This window comes from Chiloscyllium plagiosum, chromosome 13 (genome assembly GCF_004010195.1).
Source record: "Chiloscyllium plagiosum isolate BGI_BamShark_2017 chromosome 13, ASM401019v2, whole genome shotgun sequence".
Taxonomy (NCBI): Eukaryota; Metazoa; Chordata; class Chondrichthyes; order Orectolobiformes; family Hemiscylliidae; genus Chiloscyllium; species Chiloscyllium plagiosum.
This window is the reverse complement of record NC_057722.1, coordinates 37,651,478-37,660,717: the sequence shown is the minus strand read 5'-3', so window position 1 is coordinate 37,660,717 and position 9,240 is coordinate 37,651,478. Positions and strand designations below refer to the sequence as shown.

The following is a 9,240-nucleotide window of genomic DNA, read 5'->3' as shown; positions in this document are numbered from 1 at the left end:
GGGGTTGGGGCCAGTGTAGTTGCGGAAGATGGACTGTTCCACATATCCGGCGAAGAGGCAGGCATAGCTGGGGCCCATGCGGGTACCCATGGCTACTCCTTTCGTTTGGAGGAAGTGGGAGGATTGGAAAGAGAAGTTGTTCAAGGTGAGGACCAGTTCAGTCAGTCAAAGGAGAGTGTCAGTGGTAGGGTACTGGTCGGTACGGCGGGAAAGGAAGGGCTTTGAGTCCTTCGTGATGGGGGATGGAGGTGTACAGGGACTGGATGTGCATGGTGAAAATAAGGCTTTGAGGACCGGGGAAGCGAAAATCATGGAGCAGGTGGAGGGCATGGGTGGTGTCCCGAACGTAGGTGGGGAGTTCTTGGACTAAGGGGGACAGGACCGTGTCAAGGTATGCGGAGATGAGTTCGGTGGGGCAGGAGCAAACCAACATTCCTCAACCAACATGACAAGAAGTCTGCTCTTGATCACGTTGCAGTTTAGGAGTTTGCTTCGACATTTTTTTTAAAACACCGACTACATTTGGTTGTAAATTGCTTTGAGATATCACGTGGTTATGAAAATCACAATAAGCTCAATTTTTTTAAACATGTTTACATTTTAAAATTAGGGACTACTGCTTTAAGACAGATTGTTTCTCTTAACACATTGTTCTACAGGAGGGGCAGAGGGATGGGAATTTGCCTGGATATTTTTAAGGCAAAGGTAGATTGACTTTCGTTAGGAAAATAACTCAAAGGAGTAGATGGGAATGTTGAATTGGAAACAGATCAGATCACCCCTGATTTTACTAATAGGATTATGTTGCAAATTCATATTTCTGTACATATATTTATGTTGCTCTCCATCTGCCACCTCCTTGCCTACTCCTTTTATCTATTTGCTTTCCTTTGCACAGTCCATGCCCTCGACACAAGAATTCTCATATTTAGCTTTGTATGATCAATAAAACTGGATTGATTTCAATCAAACCCTTCATCAAAGTTACTAATTTAGATTGTGAGGAGCTGGGTCATTCAAGTGGCATCCCATTAGAAATATTCAACCATTGTGAAAATGATTTGTCTATTCTTATTCTGTTTTCTGTTATTTGTCCTAAGTAGTGGGAATGAACAGGGACTACTAGAAAACCAGTTATAGAGTCATAGAATTATACAGCACAGAAATAGATCCTTTGGTCCAACTCGTCCACACGGACCAGATAGCCTAATCTGACCGAGTATCATTTGCCTCTCCCAACCCTTCCTATTTATATACCCAGATGCCTTTTAAATGCTGTAATTGTACCCGTTTCCACCACTTCTTCTGGCAGTTCCTTCCATGGACCACCTTCTGTACAAAAATGTTATCCCTTAGGTTCTTTTTGAATCTTTTCCCTCTCACTGTAAATCTGTGCACTCTCATTTTGGACACTTCAACCACGGAAAAAACCCTTGCTATTCACCTTATCAATGCCCACCATGATTTTGTGAACTTCTATAAAGTTACCCCTCAGTGTCCAATGCTCCAGGGTAAAACACCCCAGCCTATTCAGCCTCTCCAAACCCTCCAGTTCCGTAAATTGTTTCTGCAACCTCTCAAGTTTAACAACATCTGTTCGATAGAAGAGTGACCAGAATTGTACAGAGTATTCTAAAAGGAGCCTCACCAATATCCTGTACAGCCACAACGTAACATCCCAATTTCTATATGCAATGTTATGACCAATGAAAGAAACCACAGCAAGTGCCTTCTTCACTACCCTGTCCGACTGTGACTCCATTTTCAAGGAACTCTGCATCTGCACCCCTAGGTCTCTTTGTGCAGCAACACTCCCCAGGGCCTTACCATTAAGGGTATAAGTCCTGCCCTGATTTGCCTTACCAAAATGCAACACCTCACATTTATCTAAATTATAGTTGCCAAAAATATTTTCAGGCACACACTGCTCAAGTTACAAATAGGAACAAATGTAGGTCAATTGAAAATTCTACACTCCAGTATCCACATCAAACATTTGCCACTAATGGGAGAATAAAATATTGTGCATAGTTGAATTCCAAAATAAAATAAAAATTATTCATAGAGTCATACAGCAGGGAAACAGGCCCTTTGGTCCAACTTGTCTAGGGTGACCAAGTTTCCCAAATTAAAATATTTCCATTGGCCTATGTTTGGCCCATATCTCTCTGAATCTTGCCTGTTATTGTACCTGTTCAAATGTATTTTAAATATTGTAAATGTATCAACATCTACCACTTTGTAATGATCCTTTGGCTTTAAGAGATATATTTTGTCCTTTTTGTTTAATGAAGAGAAGTTGAGACAGAGGTCCCGACTGTTCTGTTCCAAGCCAATAAAGTAAACAGTTTGTGAAACCCTGGGTTTTTTTCAAGTTGGAAAAATAGAGGCAGCATGAAGGGGTGGGGTCAAGCTCCCACAGAACCAGAATTTTATTTTAGCTTTCAGTAGCTATTGATACAGTATTTGGACACTGTTTTAAATCTCTCCATATTATGAGAAAATGTTTCAGTTCTCTCTCTCTCTCACACACACACAAAAGTTTATCTTTACGTTCTTTCCTCCTAGGCCGGAGAATTGCATGTCAGACAATCCATTTTACTGAATTTTTCATTGGCAAGGGTGTATTTATGCAATGTTACTATCCTGGAACAGTTGCTGTTTACTTGTTAAATAAACTATTGGAAAACCTGGCAGAATAATTCTCTCTTTAATTTGTATTTTAACTATAGTGTAGAATATAATGTGCTTTGCTTCAAGCCTGGTTCAACCAAATGAATTGCTTCAGGAGCATAACACGTTTAAAAATAAGAAAACTTTGGGGTTTAGGCTACCTTTTCAATATATTTTAAGGGGGTTAGTCTGTTCCATAACAATTTCTTCAGGCAGTTCATTTTGTTCAAATTATCATGAAACATGATAAACCTGAAACACAAACTTTGTTTTTCTCTCCACAGATGCTGCCAGACCTGCTGAGAATTCCCAGCTTTCCCTGTTTTCATGTCAAACAGTGATTGGGTCAGTTCTATACAAATGAAAGCCTGCTGTACTTTGTCCCAACAAAGTTTCTTGAGGCCCAATCTCAGGAAATATCTAATTGCACCAGTGTAGTAATTTCTATTTTCCAACTCAAACATCATTAGGCCTATCTGAATAACCAAACAGTTTTATTCTAAACGTGGGCATAGTAACACTGGATTCAGTCTGACCAAACACAATTCAAATTGAAATGAGCAGCCAGGCTGACATTTTCATCCTATCAGGCTAAAGTGAGGACTGCAGATGCTGGAGAGGAGAGTCGAGAGTGCGGTGCTGCAAAAGCATAGCAGGTAAGGCATCAAAAGCTCCTGATTAAGGCTTTTGCCTGAAACGTCGATTCTCCTGTTCCTCGGATGCTCCCTGACCTATGCTTTTCTAGCACCACACTCTCGACTCTTTTCATCCTTTCAGTCTGGCTAAATTTAAGTCAGTGTTCCAGAACAGCATAGTACATTTCCAACCCACAGTGTCAGCCACCTTCAATAAAGTCATTTTTTTTAAAAATACCTTTCATGGCAACACTGCAAATTAATAAATCCAATATTACTGCAAAATGGTTAAGGTACATTTAACCATGTTAGTTTGAATGTCTTAGGTGACAAGTCCTAATAATATGTTTTTATTTCTATTGCTGCTGCAGAGAATTCAACAGGAATAGACTTGTTCAAAGAGCAAGAAATATGTAAATAACTTGTGAGCAGAAGACATGGATTTAATTTCTTCAGAGTTCACCAATAATAGGTTTGGCTGGTGCAATACATCATTGTTCAAAGGGAAGTTTTTTTTTAAACTGCAGTGTCTTTGCTTATAGCCTTTGATTTCTAAATATATGTCTTTGAGGTTATAACTCTACATTCCTCATCTCTTTTAACAAATTATTTTTAAAACTGGAAAGCATTTAAGTATGAATCCTTTGAGAAGGAAATCACATAAATACTTTTACGTGATTTTCTGAATGCTCTCACATTTTATCAGTAGACAAAATAATCTTTGTCAATAATTATACAATATGCGTGTTGAAATTATTTTTGTGGAAGTAAGAATTATAGATGGAGAAAGTGCCAAAATTCAAAGTACAAAAGATCAGTGTTTAAAAATAAGGCATATTAGGAAGGCTTAGTTTCTTTTAAATAAAGGCCTGGCAAACTCTTCGTAATAAGCACATTCATCACTGTGAAAATGTGACCAGCAGGTACACATATTATTCCAGAAAAACAGATTTTCCAAAACCTTCCAATATTAAAAGTATAGTTCTGTTATTTCATTTATGCAAATGAAACTATGTTTAAACTTCAGATTTTAAATTTCCATATTTAAAAGGTGTTTTGTAATAGATAAAAGCAGCATTTAAATGAAATTGATCAGTTTAAAACAAAATTTACCTCAAGTACAAAATGTTCAGCTTACAGAGACTTTCTTTTTGAGACACTTTAACGTCAGCCATGATTGGTATACTCAAAGTGATTTGGTGTCAATTACAGATTGGTGGAAAGTGGGAACTCCTGCTCCTCCACTGCTGATTTTCTGAAATCCCCTCCCCCACTGACACAGTATTTTAACACGTCAGGCCTAATAATGTAAGCTTCCTTCACCTTTTCATCATGTGTATTTATGTATGTACATTTGGCAGTAATCCATATTGATACCATGTATAGTATCTCTTTAAATCTGATAGAGTGTAAGATATGCATATCAAATATGGCAACATGCAATGTAATATATAATACAATAAAATCCATATGCACTAACCTGAAATAAAGTAGTACTTACTACATCACAGTTTTGCGAAGCTTACAATATTACTCATTGGGCATTCTGTTGAAATCCATTTCAAACCAGAACTAGACTCTTTTCCAAGTCAAAAGTAAACCAGTGTTTTAGAATTTACTTTCTAAACACTGGAATCAGACCTAACCACATATATACAAAAGCGCATGCGAGAGACTGAACTACAGGACCAATAATTATACAATATGTGCATTCAGGGCCATTCGCTTAGTATAATCAGATGTAGCTAATTAATAACTCTGAAAATAGGGTGTCAAACATTGCAGAACAATTTGTGCTACAAATTTTGGACGTGGTTTTTAAAATTCTTTTTTTGGATCAGTGTGTCACTAACAAGGTAGCATTTGTTGCCGAGCCAGAACTGCTCCTCTGAAAGTGAAAGTGAGCCTTCTATTTGAAATGCTGCAGCCCATGTGGTGCAGGTAAACCTCAATGGTGTTAGGGAGGGGCTGCCAGGATTATGATCTAGCCACAGTAAAGGGATGGTATTTTCAACTCAGGATGCTGTGATGCTTGTAGAGGACTGTTCAGGTGACAGCATTCCAATGCTGCCCTTAATTGTCCTTCTCAGTGATAGAGGCCACAACTTTGGAAGATGCTGCAGTGCCTTTGCGTATATGGTGCACAGTGTGCCGACATGCATAAGTATTGAAGGCTCCTCTATCCTGAAAGACGGTGAGATTCTTAAGAGCTGTTTGAAATACATTTAGTCAACAGCATTGCTAAATGTATTTCATTGCTAAATGCCCCAAGATCAACATCTCAGAAGTTACCTTTGACCAAAAACTTACCTGAACCAAAATGTAAAGACCAGTGGTTAAAAGAGCAGGTTAGAGACTGAGAATTCTACAACAAATTGTTATGGATTCTAACTGATGTAATTAGTAGACAAGTAAGATCCCAGACTGAAATAGGGCTTGGTAGGTTATATTTAGTTTTTTTGTTTACTTAATGAGGTTCTCTTAAACTAAAACACAAACATGTAATGTTGCGCATTCGTTTTCTGTAACAGTAAAACAAGTTTAAAATCAACAGAAAAGATGTAATAAAATAAATCAAGCTATTTACACTTAACATTTTTTTTAATAGAATCTCTAAAATGTGGAAACAGCCCTTCGGCCCAACAAGTCCACACTGACCGTCCCAAGAGTAATCCACCCTGCCCCATTTCCCTACCCTGTATTTACCACTGACCGATGCACCTAACCTACATATCCCTGAACACTGTGGGCAATTTAGCATGGCCAATTCACCTAACCTGCACATCTTTAGACTGTGGGAGGAAACCGGAGCACCCGGAGGAAACCCACACAGGCACGGGGAGAATGTGCAAACTCCACACAGACAGTCGCCCGAGGCTGGAATCAAACCCGGGTCCCTGGCAATCGTCAGAATATGATCCTATCTATCCCACCACCATCACCTTTCAGCACTCAAATACCAAAGGGCATTCACTTCTCTGTCACGTCAAGACCTTTCACTTTGCAAATTCTTCCAATTTCTAGTCTTAAGAGTTTGTTGGCCTATTCCTTATTTAGTCACATAACGGAGTTTAGACTTTATTAACTGTCAGTGACCCCCTTCAGGGTTCTAACCAAGCATTTCTAGTCTGGAACTTTCAACTGAAATTATTTACATGTGGTAACCCATTTCCTAACAGTTCTAAGCTATCTCCTTTCTTCTGAAGAAACTTGTACCTCTACAAACTGAAAAAAAACAAAAGCTTTTCATGCTTTTGAATTTCCCTTAAGCAAAGAAAAAAACTCTTGATTCTTTTAAACAGAAAGCAAGTGAATACTCCTCAATATTTTTATTCTGTTTGGATTGTGCAACTCTCTCAATGCAAACAAATCTGTTTTGTGACCCCAGAGGCTCCCTTTCTCATATTGGTTTCAAAAGAATTCTGGCTCCAGAAATACTGACAATGTAATCATTAAATTCCCTAAAACATAGTCAAAATACCACATGTCACAAAGAAAAAAATCTAAACTCTAAAATAAATTATATAAAAATATATAAAAATCACATACCTTACATTCCACAAGTAATTCACTGCTTTACTCCTCACTATTGGTCCACATCTATAAGGTAAAAGTCAGAACTGAAAGGGAATACTTAAATACGAACAATAAAAAACTAAAAAACTAAATCAACAAGGTAAGCAGCATCTGCATAGAGAAACAGAGTTAATGTTTCAGGTTGTGATTTTCCATCAGTTTTACTAAAAGAATCACGTAGCATCTCTGACACTGAACTGTGAAAGTGCTTGGCATCCAGTAAAGCATAGTCACTACTTAAGATGATTCAATTTGTTACACTACGTGTCACGCAATATGCACACAGCATAAGACCCACAAAAGTAATGTGCAGCACAACCAGATAAGCCACTTTGATAATGTTGTTTGACAATCATTAGCCAAGATATAACAATTCCTTCCATGGAATATTTTCTACCACCTACTGGAGCTTGGATTTCAGATCTCAACTAAAAGACTGCATCGCCAACCATGCAGCAATCCCTCAGTATGAAACTGAAGTGTCAATAGAGGTCATGTGCTCAAAAGTCTGGTGTGGGATTTGATGTTCTGACTCAAAAGGAGTGCACCATTCAATTCAAGGTTGACACTCAAAAAGTGAAGTCGACGGCTGAGATATTATATTGCTACATAATTTATTGTGCTGATTATGATTTTGATTCTGTTGTCCTAATAATAATTATGCTTTTTTTACTTTAGTTATTTAGCCTCATGGTAGGTTATATTATTAAAAGATGATGCATTTATATATGTATTAACATATCTACGATGTGAATTGCTCTTTAATGTCTAGAGCAAAATATTAAATGACACTGCACTCTGCTGTAACCTGGACCTCCGATGCAGAGAACTGACTTGATTAACAATCAACTAGGGTAAACCTGAAGCAATTTAACAATATTAGACATAAGTGATGCGATAAAATCCATCTTTCTTTTGTACTATGTAAGCCAACAAGCTGCAAAAATTGTAACATTTAGGGAACATCGTGTTCTAATATTAGTTGCATTTGATTCTGACTAGCAATTGGGACAGCACAAATTGCAAGGTTTTCAATACATCACTCAAAACTCTTCAAGGGTCACTGAAGAGCAATTCAAAACGTTAGTCAGTATAGTAGTATGATAGTTAGAGAGAGGGAGTGAGGAATCAAACAAAGGATTAAGCTTCAAACAAAAAGTACTGCTGCTATCAATGCTACAGAGAAGGTGACAGAAGGCCATAAAGCTCTGGTTGTTAGAAGTTGTTCCAGGAACTGTTTGATCGTTTCCAACAGTTTGGACACAGAAAAAGTCCTGGGAGCAAGTCGGTTCAACTAACTACTTGGGCTCGGGCTCAGGAAAAGATCTGGGACCACCTGGGGACTCAGATGAAGCCAATAAGCCATTAATAGCTCAGTGCAGCAGAGTGGGATTTTTTAAAAAAGCCACAAGCAATATTTGGTGCAGTTGAGCAAAGATGACAGGTCAGAAAAAAATTAGGGCCAGCACAAAAATTGTGAAGCTGGCTGTGAAAAAGTAATGTTGTGTCTTTGAGTAGAGTTTCCAGAAACCAGTAGACTATAGTTCCAGGAAATGAGAGCAAACCACTATAATGTGAGCAGTCATTAAGGCAATACATGACATGGTGCTCTTCAGCGGAATTTCAAAGCCAGATCTTTGAAAATGGGATTCCTTGTGAAGTTTTAATTAGAATTAGTGAACCAGTGTTACTAACAGTTGGGGGATTGCTGAGAAATCAGATCTGTCTTGACTGAATTTCCTATTTAGTGTGCTCAGTGGTATTTTCAGCCACAGACTTCTGTCACCTTTACACAATTCATTTTAACACTGGATATTAAAATAAGAATTGAATATATAGTTTTTTTTTATTCATTTGCAGGACATAGATGTCACTGGCTGGTCAGCATGTATTGCTCGTCACTAACTGCCCTTGAGAAGGTGCTGGTGAGCTTCCTTCTTTATTTATAGAATATATTTTTATTAAGAAAAAACAGATTTTTAAATATTATAACAAATGCAAAACAATGCAATTCAAAACAGTACAAAAATAATACAAAACTAAACCCCAAATAATAAAAAATCTTCCGCCAACCCGACAGGCCTGGGGGGTTTTCTGATATCCAAGTTATGCGAGTCTGCAGGAAATACAATGGGTAGGCCCAAAAGGAGCGAAATAGGGTCCTTCTCCACCCCTACACATGTGGGCGGCACGGTGGCACAGTGGTTAGCACTGCTGCCTCACAGCGCCTGAGACCCGGGTTCAATTCCCGCCTCAGGCAACTGACTGTGTGGAGTTTGCACGTTCTCCCCGGGTGCTCCGGTTTCCTCCCACAGTCCAAAGATGTGCAGGTCAGGTGAATTGGCCATGCTAAATT

General features: G+C 38.4%; 1 protein-coding gene across 6 annotated transcripts in view; it reads right to left on the bottom strand.

The window, feature by feature from the left end:
• Positions 1–9,240, bottom strand: part of LOC122555933 (inactive N-acetylated-alpha-linked acidic dipeptidase-like protein 2) — a 941,631-nt gene that overhangs the window by 705,971 nt on the left and 226,420 nt on the right. For 5 of the 6 annotated variants that reach the window (XM_043702221.1, XM_043702219.1, XM_043702222.1 and 2 more), the window contains one exon: positions 6,858–6,908. The exons of the other annotated variant lie outside the window; for it this stretch is intronic. The gene's annotated coding sequence lies outside the window, so the exon portion shown is untranslated. The remainder of the gene's footprint in view (positions 1–6,857; positions 6,909–9,240) is intronic. 6 annotated transcript variants of the gene reach the window in all.